Here is a 15,872-nt window from a genome sequence, read left to right on the forward strand (position 1 = left end):
GTATACGAAGCCGAGCATGCAGGGACAATAGCTTTGCCAGGTATAATAATACGCCAGCGAAACAAAAGCGATTACCTCGAACGATATCTTGCTGTGGAGTGGCTGCTGTAAGAGGACCTCTTTCCAGAGATTCGAGATAATAGCCGCTCCACGTTACAGTCCAACCGTGGCAGGTGTGCCACCTGACAAATCGAGGTTAGGGTTCGGTGATATTCGTACGACACGGTTATTTACCATACGCGTAGCGAGAAGAGTTCTTATTCCTTTCAATTTGAGACCACGATACGGCGTCTCCAATATCGGTTTACGTAACAGGCGTCTGCTGGGCATTTAGGATGAGAAATGTGCTTCTTGTGAGTTGGTAAAACAATCAGCAATGATTGATTAGACAGAATGAAGTGCGATCTTACTTCAATATTATTGTGGGTCGAACTTTTCAACTAATTATGTTGTGCTTGCTGAAACGATTTTTTCTTACATCGTTAAAGAGTGACACCAATCTAAGTATGACCAATAACTGCTTTAAATATTATTATCTTATTACCTTTTCGTCAATCCAATCAAAAAAATTGTCAAATATATAAATTTTTACGACAACGTTACCCCTTAGCGGAATAATCTCAGTCTTCACAGGGCAATATACTTATGAAGGGGTGGGGGGGTGATCCACTTGATTTTAATTTTTTATTTTACAGCAGAAAATACCTACATTCAGGAAAAAGTTTAATCAGTTCAAATGAATTTTTACATTGCTATACGGTTGAACGATTGTTCGATAGTTTGATAAAAAAACTTTTGTTTACGTTGGTTCATTTGATTGAAATAAAATTTTCGTTCATTTCAAAGAAGAGAGCTTTCAAAAACTTTAAGAAATAATTCGTTGTACTTTAGCCATTTGGCTTTCCTAATTATCCGATTTCAATGAGGATGTTCATTTGAAACCTTCAACAGCATTAATTATGATTTTCAATGAATACTATTTGTTTTAGGATGAGATGGAAGATTCGAAAACAATTTGATCTAGTCAAATGAATACGATTTAAATGTAACAAAATATCTAAAACAAATGACATTTTTTTAAAAGAAAGTAAATAATGGTGTTTATATGCTTATTCATACTCAAACTTCTCGACATTAATGCTTCGACTTCGTCCCTCCTAACCAAAAGCCTTTCCATTTCTCTGAGACAAAATAGTCTTAATATTTATTAGTTTTATTTTTCAATCCACATAATTACAATCCATTTACGGTATTACTAGTACAAGCTTCGAGTATCAAAACTTTCTCGTTTGTGGCCGAGAGAAAAACAGCGCTTCTACCTCCTCGCAGCTGCGTGCCTTACTCCGAGCTTGCATGTTTTGACTGTAAAGTACGTTAGTAATATTTGTATGAGTTATTATGCATAAACATTTACTCAGTGGATCTTTGGCTTGAATCTAGCGATGGGGAACAAATATATAATATTATAAACATAAAATAAATTGACATAGAAGTACTTATGCTCAAAAAAATTACATCGTTGTCACACTGGGGTCTGGGAGACCCCGGCTTCACTTTAGACTCGCTACTCAGTGGCTTGCCGGCAACTGATCGCACCGACCCGTGTCACTACTGAGAAGACCCCAAACTTTTTTTTACGTCATAGTCCCAAGGTCACTCTCTTCCCACTATTCAAGGCCCAGCTTATAAAATTACTCTGTGGTCTCACAGAATCAACAAATTTTCTTCACTCATCCAAACGTATTCATGCTTGAAATAAAAACACTGATGATAAAATCATTTTGTTAAAGGCACTACAATTTTTCTCCGAGTGTAACAACACAGTTTTATCACTTGTACAATATTATTGTGTCGTAGTTTCCCACTTTTTATGGTATTGTGAATCTTCATTATTCACTCATCAAATTACGAAGCAGAGAAAAGCAAGTTTATCCGGCCTTACAAAACATGGATTGAATTTGATCTCTAGAATCATATTCGTTAGAAAAATGAACTATTCCACACAAGTTTTGGGACATATAAATTTCTAAAAAAAAAAGTATAACCGACTTATAACTCAGAGATAATTTTTTATCAAACGCACCTCGTAGTTTGAGAACAGCCGTACGACTTAAATGAGCACGTGAACTCGATTCTACGCGTGAAAAGTTGTGCTTTGTTGTCACTCTCTAAGAGCTATAAATGATGCTGCTGGCTTATCTCAGCCTAACCAATATTATACCGAGAAGTGTTCTCTGTTTCGTTAACGAATTCGTTGTACGTTGCCATTTGTATCTTTGTAAGAGTCACGGAGGCTGCATCGGCTCCTTCGGACCCTGAACCATCGGGCAAGTAATCGTTTGATTTGTTCACTACACCGTGGCCGGTGAACTAATTTTAGTTTTGTCAGAACGTCATGTCTCGCATGGACCGGGTCGCCTCGGGTCACCTGTCGACTCTTCACCTCTCCAGTCTTCTCTCCTGTTTCTTCCGAGGTTTTATTAATGCCACGTCACATCGTGTGCCTCGTCCCCGGCCTCTCCCCCTATGGCGCTGGTACCATGTCTGTCCACGACTACTTCTGCAACTACCATTGCCCGTAGCATTGGCGCAGAATGTGTTTAAAATCACGTATACCCGTACCAATCGAAGATAAACGGGCAGGGTTCTCCGTCAATATAATATTAGAGGTTGAAACTGCCCAAGTCAGTCGGCGTTGACTTTTTTCGAGAAATCACCAGCGAAAAATGGTTCTTGGGGTTCACCGTGTAATTCACGAGCTTTTTTCAACTTATTGTTAGTGTAACTCGTTTTCTTTGATGAGCTCAAAATGTGATAGGTCGTCTGTTTTGAGGTTCAATGAAATGTAAAATGAATTCTCTTGCGATAAACCCTGATAACATCAGATGTCTATACGTACGCGAGATTTAATCATAGGCGATAGATTCATTCCTATCCTCTGCACGATGTAGGACATGAGTTGTAGCGACATCTCAAACCTTGCATACAGTAACAAGGAGTTCTTTATGACATTGTAATATTAAAAAACGCCAACAGAGAATAAAATCTGATTGATTTCAAGAGTCGCAAATCGATATCGCAATATCCCAGACAGCTGTTGTCTATGCACCGTTACCGACACCCGCAGGCGCTACAACCATGTAAGATCCGCTAAATGGCTATAATCATAACTATGGCAGGTTCAAAATAGTAATTTAAAACGCATGGCCACTTATATTCGGAGCAATGAAGCGATATGTTTGTGACAATTGGTTGGGGATCCAGGCGACTAATCGTAATTTTGATATAGAGCAGACTGTAAACATCATATCACGGAAAAATTCTTCAGAGTTCGCTTGTACGTAAAACGTAACGGAGGTTAAGTATCCACGTGAGTCTGACAAAGGTCAAGCTTAGAAGCGATCCCGACGTACACTTTGAGCTCTCTTTAACGTTTTCAACGGTGAGATAAATACGACAGAACCATTGCGGATAACCGGTACGGTCTGCGGTGGATTTATGATAACGAATTTCATTCCCAGATAATTTAGGTACCCGTATTTATTCCCGTATAGCTGACAATAAGTTACAATAATCATTCAAGTATAAGCTTCCTCGTAAATCAAGTTCTAGACATATTTAGACCTCAACTTGCAATGAGATCAAAAAACTGTAATAGGATCCACGTGTCTTTGTAGCACAGCCAACTTCTTTTGAGGATGTATCCCTGAAAGTGGCATGTTCCCTTCGTTTTCGTTTCCTTCACATACTCATATAGTCAGTTCATTGTGGAACATTGGAATTCGTATTAGCTGCTATCTCTGCTCCCGCAAGCACTCACCGAGCTTGACAACCGTGAGGATCGTTTTTCTGTGGAAGGGACAAACGACACTCGGTCCTTGCAGGATCAGTGATGTCTGTCACTCGACCAATTTTCTAAGTCGGTAAACAAATACTGCCTCACCGCATCGTATCTGACAGAGATGAACGAGCGGTAAGATTCGGCGCGTCATTCTCTTCGCTAAATCTCGTATCGGTACATTTGCCTCGGCCATGGTGAAAGGACAAGGCGATATACTGTCCATAACTCCATACAAGATTTTAAATAAAAAGTCTTGCATTAAACAGAAAGTTTTTATCCGAATAGCATTTGATCCGAAAAATATTGTAGCAGTGCCAATAAGCCGCGACCTCATTCATCTCATTCGAAAAAACCACCGAACTTTTGGAAAGTCTTGGCCATAAGTTATCTGGTTGTCAAATACGAGCATTTGAATTTTCCAACGGTTTCAACGATTATTATCGCGAAAAGTTTCTCGCGAATCGCGTTACGTTCGCCCAACGCAAGAGCAACTGTACTGACCCCCCTTGCCCCCCTTACCAGGGTGAAGTTTCGTTTCGTGTCAACCTGCTGAAAAAGCTAATTTTGTGAAACACCTCACTCCTACGGAACGAGTGTGGACAAAAATCCAACATCCGTCTTACACGAAGCCTCAATTCGACAACCCGACACGAATTGTACCTTGACGACAAATGAAAATTCCGAAGACTCCATTTTCCCGATACCTGCAAGGACTCAGGCATGGTTTCGTTCCTAAGCCAATTCATTGGCTGTACTTCTGAGCTCACCAAACAAAAACCGACAACGCCATGAAATAATTACCACATACACTTATTGTGTATACCTTATTTGTATTTATCTTGGAGTGTTGGAAAGTGCTGTCTTACCCTGCAGACGCTACGACGGTTCAGAAAATCGAAGCGTACGCCAATGACGCAAGCAGCTTGTGCCTCTCTTGAGAGAAACGTGTACCTCTTGATTGACCCATCGTTAAAGTTGGTTCATTTTGCCGGCACCGCACATCGAGACGGTCAGGTGTCGAACGTTACGTCCGAGTAGTTATCTTTGTCACGAATTATTTGTCGAAACTCAGGTATTATTATTTTATACGGTACACAAGGGCTGCGCCAAGTCCATCGCTAGTAGTTATCTTGATTTAATAACTGTTAATGTCAGCCCAGTCAATCACTGGGTACGCCCAGTCCTTGGCTGCTGTCAGGTAACACGCAACGCCATCAGCTTGAACATACCTTGATTTTCTATAACCTGATCAGCTCGTAGCAGTTATGGTAGTCCCTAGATCCTTATTATTTTATCGAATCACATCGTGAAGTATGGAGGACAAACATTGAAATGACGAACCTACATGTCAAATCGCAGCCCTAAGCACTTCCAAGTGTTCGTTCAAGTTTTTTGTTTTTCACTTTAGTTGACTCTCGCAAGTAAAGTCAAATCGAGTAAAGGAAAACGATTTCTTAAACGAACACTCGTTACTCCTGCTTCAGTCAACTTCGCCCAGGTGGCAACGATTTCTTCTTATTCCTTTATCACCAATCATCTGGTCTCTTCGAGCGGGTGAGGCGGTTTGGACACTCGGACGCATTGGTGACCCGACACCACGCTCGACTGCGTGTACCGAACGCTACCTTGAAGTGACACCGGGTACAATGGGAACAAAGCAGCCACGTCCTCGTTGAGTCCTGACTGCAGGGTTTTGTTTCATTCCTCATACTTACGACACCCGTCTTGTGTGTCGTGCATTTTCAATCTTGCGATTTCATCTTGTTCGTTCCTCTCCACCTTATTTCTCCTCTTTGCTGTGATCCAACGATTCCACTGTTCTCTTCTCAGTCTAGATGATAAATATGAAAATAGTTTTGCGTAAGTCATAATTATTTTTATGAATTTTACGAAGTTCAAGAAAAATGATATCCGCACAGATTTGGATCTTCAAAAATAAATCAACGTCTTGCCTCCGAGGCAACGATTTTGAAGAAAATTTTGAGACGTCTTAAAATCTGATAAAATATTAAGCAATACTAAAATATCCTGTTAATTGCGTTACCGAATTTGAATCCGTGTATTTTCCAGGATTTGAATTGTGTCATTGTAAAACTTACCGTATTGTATGATATAAATTTTGTTCTCTCTCGTTGTATTCTTATCTACATTTTAAATCTCGATTATCCATTTCAGTAATATATTCCGTAGTATCGAGTTCGTTTTTATTTAGCTTATCTGATTTACCATCGCATCGAGTGTGTTGAGCGTGAATAATTCTAGTTCGTACCTACAAATCAAATTTCTATACTAGCAACAGAATTTCAACTTTTATGACCCACCGTTATTTCATTGTAAAATCTAACGTACGTATCTTGTATCATATTTTTCTGGTATTGGTAACTTGCTATATTTTCTTAGTCATAGCTCCAGTCTTTCCGTTGCATTCTATGTCGTGGACAACGTGGTATATTTGAAATCCGTGTTACCATCTTTCCGGCACTGCTAGTACAGTACAATAATGGCTTACCTAGTCTGACTGCATCTCTGTTTTCTCTACTAATTCTTTTCGTTTGTATGTATTTCTTTTACTCCCCGCTCCCTCGTGCCCCTCTACCAACTACTCACAGTTCTTTTTAGTCAGTATTCAAACTTTCTATATCCAATTTCATTTTATTTTGTGGTATTTCGTCCTGGTTATTGAATTTCGTGTCGTTAGCACTTAGCGCCTACCTAAAAAGAAAGTTTTATATTTTTCGGTTGTACCTCTTTGCGCAATCGATTCCTCTAGCAGAATTACGTCGATATAGTGCATCAAAAAATTGATTGGATTATTGTTTTAAATCGGCCAAATTTTTACTCTAAAAATACAAAAGGGGTCGTTGCTTTTTTGCGATTTTCAGAGTACGGAAACTTCTCGTGTCAGAATAGTTTTTGCAGGACTCTTTTTCCACTAATTGGACCCTCAGGAGTAGAAAAAAGACATCAAAAAGGGCGTGGGACTAACAGCAGCGGAATTACAACTGTCTGGTGTCGAACATTATGATCCCGTGCTTTCTCTTGTTCTCATTTTGTTGGTTTCGTTGTAATTATTTTACTTTGTTGATTCTGTTTTTTCTTTTCTTTCGAGTGTGTACGCTTGTGTATCCGTATATGCCTTGATCTCGGTAAGATTCGCGTGACCGTTGCAACACATCTACTTCAGCTCCGTAATGATAGAATTGAAATGAATGTGAAAAATAAAGACCTAGATGAAATAAAGTAAAAGGTTTGTAGTGCCTGGTACTTGGAAGGCCTTTTTATAGAGAAGAAAAAATGCATGAATACACCGCCTCTAATAAATTTGCGATTTTTAATAAAAACATTACACTGCAACGAATACTGGGCAAATCTGAATTTGTTTATCGTTCTCACCATTCAGCCGACAATGAAGTCTTACGGAGTTAAACTGCTTACCCGCGACTTTGATTGATAAACGCGCAACGCATCACAGTTTCACGGCACTCGATGACCGTGAACTAGACAAAATTGATCCGGTTGCCGCGGAAGGCGTCATTGAAGTTGTGCATGACAATCTTACCGAAGGCTAGTTTGCATATAAGTGTAGCCAAGGTAAAAATATATCCTGTGAACAGAATCCCGTTATTACGAATCAGATCTCCTGTTAATTTAAATGACTTATCAATCCGAACCAAAACGTTGAATTCCAGTGAAAGGCACGGCGGGATTCTACGGGTTAATGATACTACATTCATTCTGAAGTTCACGGACCGGTGATATGGCTTGCCAGTCGATGTTTAGACGTTACTCAATCTAGAAACTATGTGATATGAGTCAAGTTGCAAATTTCGGAATCGACTTTGAAAGACGTCTTCGCATAGGAGGTTGACTATTAGAAAGACGTATCACTGAAAATAATGAAGGAAGACCATACAGTCTGTACCAACGTGTTTTTGACCACATTTCAAAATCACACGCGTATTCACCACATTGAATGTGGCAGTGGGTGAGATCATCTATACTGAGAAAAAAGAGTTGTCAAACGAAAAGAATAATTCTTCACTTCCGAACAATATTTGAACAATTCACCGATTCGCGCAATTATACATCAGTTGAAATAAGAACAGTAATGAATTAACTTACATGTTTTTGAGTCGTACAGGTTTTGAGTGAGTAATGGTGTATGGTGTAACCAGTAACGAAAATTTTGACTCGTACCACAATTCGCACTTGTTCAGATATCGCCCTTCCACATGTGTCACACATGATATTTTGTGCAACATCTACGCCGAAAGATTCATTTAAAAAAACATCAGAGGTGCCATTGACAGCGCGTGATATTAAGAATATCTGTTTTCAACATGTGCTTGAATGGTTAGATTTTCAAAGTCTGTGGAGCGTGCGTAAGGTGCCCTATTTCCAAACAGTGCGATATAACGACGTAGGCGCATGCGCGAAATTGAAATACTTTATTTTACAAACTAGGGCTTTCTTTGGCGCGTTCACACTTGCGAATAATTTAATTTTGCGCAATGTGTCATTGAACGTGAGTTTTCTTACACCAATTCTACGCGCTGTCAGTGGCTCCTTTACTGCTTCTCAAATCAAACTTCCCTTCACATGTTTTAAAAAAATAGGGTTTGCCACACCTGATCAGGCTACATTCACACTGGTACTCGTACGATTGTAGCACTCGGATGTATTCGTGTGAATGCAGTACTCGCTTTTGCGGATCCCGTCTGCAAACGTCATACTCATCAGAAATTGCCCACTTTCCGCACTTGTATCACAAGATACCATTTAAAGAAAAAAAAAATTTACACTGAATAGGATGACTTTGTGTAGGATAATATTGGGTGTGAATAAATTTGTACAAGATTTTTCCATGTGAAATAATTTCGTGTAGGATCGAGCTAAGGAGCATCGGCGCTTACCTACTACTGAAAACTAGTAACCTAAATTTAAAAAACAAGGCAACTAGCCGCTATATAGTACCATATAAAAGTATAGGGTTTCTACTAGAGCTTGATTTCTTTATTTGGGTCGAAATATTTTCTAGCGTAGGTTCCCCGCTTCCCAATTCGACCTCATGTCACTCCGAGATTGTTTCATGCTCGTTCAAATAGATAATTTACAGAATGTGTCTGCGGCAATGCGGCTGTCTCGTGATCATCGACGCGAAAAGAAATCTTGAATCTCCATGGTGTACGCCCGGTTGTTGACACAGGAGTTTCTATGGTATTGCACGGGTCCGACCAGCTCTGTCATTTGTATGATAAAGCGATTGGACTGCCGTGCGAGTACTGCGAGTACACTGTCTTTAGATTTTGTCAATTTACAGTCCATTAGAAGATACGTGTAAACGTCGTTCCGTTGATGGGGCGTTCGCGAAGGACGAAGAGTAAGGAGCTGAAAAGTTAGAACGCAAAGCATTTAGGCGCACGATATCTTAACGACCAATTGCGAAGCGTTTTGTTAGCTAAGTCAAGGCGAGGAAAACGCCGCCAAGCTAGGTATTTTTGAGTAATTACCTGTATCACGCGATGCAGAAGGTGTGAGCTCGTTGCAACAACGTGTGATCTCTCGGTGAAAGTAGGCTGCACGCGGGTGTCGGTGTATGTAACAAGACGGAGGTAACGTTACCTGCAGGCAGTGTTGCAGCCTTTAAGCCTTGAAATAGTGAATCCTGCCAAGCCTTGAAAGCCTGAAATCCACCCGCAACTGACGGTCGTTAAGCAAAACTTGGAAACTGTCGGTAGTTTGATGGCCGGTTGACTACAATGAGTCATTATCCTTTGATAAAGTCTCGCCGAGGACGTATAATGGCCGGTTGTTTCATCGACTTTTTACAACTATTCATCGGTGATCTAATTGACCAGTATGATACGCCAAAGAAAGGCTACCTTTCTACGCTGTGTTCAAGCCTCTTATCACCTTGCTTCGATTTTCATGTCAGTTTTCATGTGCACCAGGCCATACGTGACTTTTCATAATGTGTTTCCGAAATGTTGATCGTTACAGTCACTGAAAAAAATAAAAAAAACACTTTTAGGAATATTTCATAACATGCAATGAAGAAAAAAAAAAACTGAAAACACATCTCACGAAGACAGTCATGTGTGTTCGAATCAATGAATCGCATGAATTATTTACACTGGACAGAAGATGAACATAATAGAAAAAATTGATCGTAATTGTCACCAACTAATTAAAATAAAACCTTATTAAAAACAAAAAAATATAATAATTTATGTCCACGTTCATGTTAATACAGAGAAGAAATGTTTAGTTAAAATCAGAAAGTGAAAATATTTTTCTTGCGGTACGTATAGATAGAGATTTGATTTGAATAACGGACCCTGTGTTGTCAGTCAAAAGTTTCTTGGATTAGCCACTGGAGTCGGGCGCTACAATCGGGCAGAAACGAGGCGCTGGTTTTCAGATTTTCAGTCGAGTTCTAGATACGGTGACGGCCAGAAGTGCTCGAGACAGTTAAGTAGACATCGGTATCCAACCAATAGCGATACGAGGGGGGAGTCCGTCATTTTTGAGTTGAATACGAGTATGCGCGGATACACATTAGAGCCGTCTGGTTCTCTGCGGCGTCGACACAGAGTTGTTTGTGTTACCACGTAGGGATCCCGGCGTCTGATTATCAGCAGATTGCACGTATCGAATCGACCATTGTTCCGGATTGTTGTCATCGTTGAAATAAAGCTTTAACGGCTTTCGCGATTAAATATGGAGGAGTTTTTGGTTCGAGGCGGGTGTACATATGTGTGCTGGAGCCCCTGACATGACGCCACGATTGATGAGTTACTGGCGGCGGCGTGGACTTAACAATGTCCATGAGACCGCGTTGGAGCTCCCGCGTGAAGCGTTTCGAATTTGTGGCTCCTTGATAAATAATCAAGGCATTTCGATACACCATTGCGGTGTATTATGACGATTGTTTGTTACATGCGTGTACGCCAGATCGTAAGGAATTATTAACTTCAGAATAAAAGAGTATTTGGACAAGATTGAAAGATATCTGTGAATTTAACCACGGCTGTTTATACTATGAACCCGTTGGGTCGGTGACGCAAAAGGTCCTTGGTGACCTGACTCCTCAGCGGAGGCGTCATTGGCTGTCGTGTCCCGGTAGTGTCCGGAAGATTAATGTTGCGAAAATTATTATCCGATGAGTAGATTACCCTGCACGGCCATTTCATCCTATCGTCAGAATCGTATTCTTGGAGGAATTGGAACTGCTACATTGAACAAGCATTTGAATGAGCTAGGCAATAGATATGAGTATATTGAGTATATCTAAAGCTAGGCGCAACGATTTCTTTGAAAGATCTTCACATGATTTGAAACAATAAAGTTTCTGGCTTAAAAAATTTTTGCTCGATCTTGCGTGAGCTTGATTCCTGCATAGAGATCTCTTGATCAGATAAATGTCTGGGTTTGCAGAGAATACTGCAGTTTGACCCCACTATGTTCAGTAGTGACAGTTATATAGTAGGATGATAAGGTACAAAAAAAATGTTTAAATTCACCTGATAAAGTCATTATTTTAACGCATTTTCTAGAAAAATGCTAAATTCTATTAAAGTATCCGGTTTCAACGTGTGCAATTTAAATTACTGAGTAAGTATGTGAAATTATTTCTAATAATGAACCATTTATTATCATAGGTGAACATCCATGTAAGCTACTCTGCCAGTATGGGTGGTGTTGAGTACCTACCATTTGGTAAAACGATCAAACAGTAAGACGTATGGCTTGAATATAGTATAATTTAAAAAAAGCTCAATATTCTATCCCAGCAAACACACTCTAATTTTGTGTGATCGCAAATTGGAAAAAACCTTACGAATGGAAAGAAGCCTTTCAACATTTTTCGAAATCCAATGATGGTTTGGACTTGCACTACATTTTCGAATATAGAGAAAGTATTCAATTATGTGGTTGTGTGGTCACGTCCGAAATTGACTATGGAACAATGTGAGCCCTGAACCCACATTACGCGTAACAATTTCACCCCAAGGTGGGTGAGTATGTATGATTGCGACTCGGAGGATGGTGAGACAATTGGTTACCCGCAACTCACACCGTCCGAGAATCAAGTCTTGGCACGACGGGATCGTTGGATGCTTCTGCATGAGAGCCATGGTGCCGATAACGATGTCACGAGTTTGCGTGGCTGGCGACGAAGCGCAACGTCATGTGGACTCCTCGGCGAGATCTGGAGTAGGTCCAGGGCGGCCCGGGAGCACCCAGAAGCGGCCTTCTGTGTTGTGGTCATCCCGGCGTCACGCGCTGTCGAACACAACGCAATCCCTCCCAAGCAGAACGTAACCTATACGTGTTGGCGCAAATTGATTACCTCGGGGCTTCGCGACGCTCTATTACTCGATATATCCCGTGGATAATGACAGTGTCCAGATGACTGGAATCCGGGATACTTGAATTCCCGCTTCTACGGATTTTGAGTCGTCGAAATTCGGATACTTGGCCAAAGACTGTGTCTCGAAACATTTTCACAGCAAGGACCCCGCAGAATCCTTATGGAAGTTGGGTCGCGGTCGAATTGGCCCGGTTTTCAGTATGTTATGGTACATATCTTCCCGATCAAAAGTTCTTATGGACACAAGTCCCGAAAATGAATAGTTTCCGTGGTACAAGGTTCGAAGGAAAGATGTCCAGATTTTTTTGATGAATTATAAAGCTTCAAGGTGACTTGAGATCAAATATATCACTCTAAAATTGTACAACCGATTCGCAGAGATTCCGTACACGCGTGAAAAACAAAACAAGTCTATTATTGCACGTCTCGTTCTTCACGCGAAATCTGACGTTGTACCTCCTTCCGATAAGCCAGCGAGTTCATGAATGAAATCAATGCATTGATTGAATCAATCACAGCTTTCTATCTTTGAAAATCAACCGTGTGGCGTTTTGAGTGGCATGTTTAATTTCAAGTCCCTTGAAGCTTTACATTTGGTAAAAATCTCGGAATCCACAGATGTCAAACAATCTGGACACCTTTCTTCGGAAGCCTTTATCTCGGAAACGACTGATTTTTGGGACGTGTGTTCATGAGAACTTTTCATCGGGAGGATATACGCTATAACATACTGAAAATCCAGCCAATTCGACCGGGAGCTAATTTCTACAAGGATTCTGCGGGGTCCTTTATTGCACAAAATATTCATCAAGTTTTCTTGAAAATATGATAAAATTTGACATAGTTGTATACTGTATCGATCTTGGTCTCACAAGCAAGTTTCCCTGAATGAAGGATTGTGTGTTTTTAAGGACATCGAGTATTCAGTCATCTTCTGTTACAGAGGTTGATTTTTAGCCGCAGTGCAGGCAGAGTAAAAAATGAACATAAAATTGTCTCAGTGGGCCGATTGCCAGTTCTGATAAGTGCCCCGGTACTGGCGACTATTTCTGGACAGTGCGACCACGGCGGCTGTTTCGGATGACTGCGTCGACAACGGCGGTCTTTTGTGCCGTCCTCTATCTTGATGACACGCGGCAAAAACTGTCAATGCCGATGTATCGGCTTTCAGGCATACGTTGGAAGTAAAAATGTTTCACGGCCATGGTATTTAGGTACCAATATTCTTTTGGGTACCCTTCACAAACAATCAGTTTCGCAACTTTATTTCAAGCATTGGAGAGTGTTGAAAATATAGCGGCAAATTTCGTCTCCATCAACTTCTCATTCGACGGGATTCAATTAAAGTAGGTAAGTGATAATTTCAGACGTAGATTGTCAAACTGACTACGGTATTTTATCTGCTTGATGATACCATTATCATTTCCACTCTTCCCGTTTTCACTTGACTGCTTGACGAGTATATTTTTTCATACTTTGATAAAACGTATACGTATTTCACGCATTTCTGAGTGTAGATTTGTCCGATCGCTTCTCAGAAGATCCTCTATTTGAGGGCCCAAATGTCGAATAATAGTCTTCTCTACTCACCGATCTGTGGTATCAACAAGAAGTACACGAACACGTGTTTCTTACGATTCTAGAGAGCGAATGTGTGATTGTACGCCGTCAAGTTAAAATGAAACGTTTTTCTATAGGCGTGTTTTTTACTACAAGTGTATTACACGAAGCACTCTACTTTGGATGACAGATAACTGCTTTTTGTCTGTCGGCCATTTCCGTACTTGAGATGTAATTTCGATACAAGAACTCAGCTATTACGCTGTTCAATATTTGTCGATGAAAGTGGCGCTGTCATGATACAAGAAGTGATTACCGTCATCTCGATTCAGTCTCGCGTTAGGTACTGTCCTTAATATTCTACGGTATTCGCGCCCTTTATTAAGGTAGTTGCATCGATTATTATTTAATTATTTCTGAAGTTCTATGCATTTCTTTTGTTCGTGACGGAAAAATCATGATCTCAGCTTACTCTGCTGAACAAAAACTTATTAAACGGTACTTACGACACTTGTTAATGTCTACCGCATTCCGATGACATAGGTTTCCTCTGAAAGTCCCGTCATTCTTCACAACTGTACGTATAATTGACATAAGAACCATTTCACAATTTTTTTTTTATATTATTTTTTTATTACAAGAGTACATTTTTCTTCAAGTTCCTGCAATAACTCAATGACACAAAAAATCAGTCGGTCACGATCCAGACAATGAATCGAAGCTATTTGGACCTGCTGTCAAAAATAATAAGGACATTCGACAAGCGTAAGCAAACTGCTCGTACAACGATTGATCTCGGGTTAATCAATCCGTCCTTACGTAACACTTCAGCAACGGTTTTCGTCTCCAACCGCTATAGAAAGTACATCCGTGCTATAGCTATAATGGGTCCGAGTCTCCGTGCAAGGGTTGGCGGCCTGGCGGTAGAGCCCGTGTCCGCCGTGCTTGGGTCACATTTTGTAACGGCACTTGGGGTCAGGCGCACTGAGAGATCAGAGTCTGGTATCTCAGCTTGTGACTTCTCATGCTGATACCATTTCAGTTTCGCAAGTAAGCCGGTCCCTGGTGCCTTAGATCTTAAGGCTGTAAATTAATGACTCCGGTAACCGCGCTTGACAGGGTTGTGGTAAGACTTCGAAGATTTTTTCACCAAAGCAAAATAATGATGCCTTTCCAGATATCCTGGGTAGCGTATTATTTCGGCTACGTAATAAGCGGAGTAAAGTGGATTTTCTGTCGTGTGAAGAGACCGTGACATGAATTTAGCCGTTACATGAGTCCGACCTTTCATAATAGTGATGCGTATCGAACTGGCAGTTTGATTAAAAGAGGTGTCGGATCCCATTATTACTGTCCGCATGACGGCCGATATCAGTGTTGGACGTATCCGTAATTGATTATCTACGAATTACGAATTACCATTTAAACTTACAGTGGCACGAGATTCCTGACAAGCTACAAAAGTAATTGCATTAGAGTTTTTTGCAAGTTCGCGCAGTGGAAGCAGCGATGTAAGCGTCTGAAAAACAAGTGATCATTAAGAATATGAATTTTTCAAAAATTTGTCACTGTAGAGGTATTTTGAATGGAAATCAGGCAAAAACTTCCCACAACATCTTGAGCATGGTATATCTGAGAACAAATTAACAAAACAATCTAAAGGAATCAGGATTAAAAGTTGGTACCGTTAGCATGGAAAGCCGCAAATACACGTAATTCGGGAACGACAGTTCAGTTGGTGTAGCAGATGATTACCGAAGATCTTGCTGTATTTGGTTAGCCTTATCTTGAAAGATCTTATCAAGCTATCCAAGTAGTACTCGGTGGATTGAACCGAAAATGTTCCATAATATGCAACACAATACTTCAGTCTGAATGCTTTACCTGGCGTACAATGCGGATCAAGCGAATGGTATCTAGCCTGGAAAGTAGAACATTTCTGAATATCGACGAGCCCTGACTCCAAAAGCATGGTGGGGCACTGTTAAGGTTCTATCATCAGCTGAAGGGTCAGGATTTGGCATAGCAGACATCTGTGGTAGTTGTTCGTGGTAATTAGAATAGCTGTTATAAAGCTCGGACGTGGATGAGCTTGCA

The 15,872-nt window shown here is 40.5% G+C and overlaps 1 protein-coding gene across 1 annotated transcript in view; it reads left to right on the top strand.

Moving 5' to 3' along the window:
• Positions 1-15,872, top strand: part of LOC124302446 (uncharacterized) — a 194,209-nt gene that overhangs the window by 80,771 nt on the left and 97,566 nt on the right. The window lies entirely within an intron of this gene.

The sequence above is a fragment of the Neodiprion virginianus genome, chromosome 4, assembly GCF_021901495.1.
Source record: "Neodiprion virginianus isolate iyNeoVirg1 chromosome 4, iyNeoVirg1.1, whole genome shotgun sequence".
Classification (NCBI taxonomy): Eukaryota; Metazoa; Arthropoda; class Insecta; order Hymenoptera; family Diprionidae; genus Neodiprion; species Neodiprion virginianus.